The 1,565-nt window shown below is 30.8% G+C and overlaps 1 protein-coding gene across 1 annotated transcript in view; it reads left to right on the top strand.

Annotated features, from left to right (window-relative positions):
* LOC106874556 (trace amine-associated receptor 2) overlaps positions 1–1,565 on the top strand; it is a 9,018-nt gene that overhangs the window by 5,001 nt on the left and 2,452 nt on the right. The window lies entirely within an intron of this gene.

Raw genomic sequence — 1,565 nt, 5'->3', positions numbered from 1 at the left:
ACAGTACACAAATTTTTGATTCCAGAACATATTTAATAAGTGTGTCCCAATACAATGAACTCATACTTTGAATGCTTAAAATTCTTAAAAAATGAAACCAAACTTCCACACCACATTCAGTTGTATCACTTATACTTATTTTACGAATCATAATATTTATTGCTGATTTACAGTTCATACAACATTTTCATGAAACTAATTGAGCCATCGAATTTAGAAATATTTTACAGGTTTCATTGTTTATGTTCGATTACTTTGAATATTGATTTTTTGTGTGTTCAATTTCTAATTTTTGCAGACAATATCACTTTTATACTTTATTTGACACATGAGTAGAACTTATGTCTGGAAACCTTGTGACATACTTAGGCTGTTGACAAAAATCGATAATAAGGCCCCTCCAATGGATCCTTCTACTACATATTACTAATACTTTATTTAAACAACCTAAGAGAAATAACCCATATCACCTGCAGTTTTTAGTGAAACGATCAGTATTTGATTCCCACGATCAGCCGACCTAATTCTGCATTTCACTACTCAGTTTTGAACTGCTAAACATTATTATTGCACTTCCTTGATTTGAATCTTAAACCTTAAAGACTTCATTCATACATTTCTATACATACATACTTTTTTTAATGCCCATTACTCTGATAATTCTGAATTTTTACAGTTACACTTTTTCCATGACAGTAGATGAATTTTTTATTCCACAACATATTTGTAGAGACTTCATGCAGGCGTAGCATGGATTCGATCTTCAATTGCCAAATTTTACTTAACACTTCAACAGCGCTTTTCTCATGGTAAAACAATAGTTTTTCTGTGAATGACAGCAGTTATACATTTCCCAGATGCCTTCGCTAAGCAGAATAATGTCTTTGCCACTTGACCCTTCTAACCTCTTCTAGGCCACCAGGAGCTGGAATAGAGATAAGACTTCCAACGAAATCCTTTGTTCTCAACAATATGTCTATCCTGGCTGCTTTTTTCTTAACTTGACATTGCATTTTTATGATCTGAAAATAAACAGAAATTAACTAAAATTAACTAGAAAAAAAAACAAAAAAACAATATAGATTCCAAAATGATTCAAAAATACAATTCTTAAAAAAAAAATAGATTCCAAAATTTAAAAACGCAATAAATTCCAAAATTTGAAACAACGGTGGAACTTAGTTGCCAACCCAATATATATATATGTATATATATATATAAATATATATATTTATTTATATTATAAATATATATATGATATTATATATATATTTATATTATTATGTAATTGAACACCAAGCATCTTTTTCCAAGTAAGTTTATACATACATATACATATATATATATATATATATATATATATATTGGACACTAAACTCGGCTTGTGAAGACCTGTTGGGACAAGCGAAAGCGAAATCATGATGGCACCTGTACCAGTGGAGCGCTAACAGCACTGTCCAAGCGTGATCGTTGCCAGAGCAGCTGTCTGGCTTCCGTGCTGGTGGCACGTAAATAGCACCATTTGAGCGTGATCGTTACCAGTGATATATATATATATTTATATA

Source organism: Octopus bimaculoides, chromosome 7 (assembly GCF_001194135.2).
Source record: "Octopus bimaculoides isolate UCB-OBI-ISO-001 chromosome 7, ASM119413v2, whole genome shotgun sequence".
Classification (NCBI taxonomy): Eukaryota; Metazoa; Mollusca; class Cephalopoda; order Octopoda; family Octopodidae; genus Octopus; species Octopus bimaculoides.
This window is presented reverse-complemented; position numbering and strand designations above follow the sequence as displayed.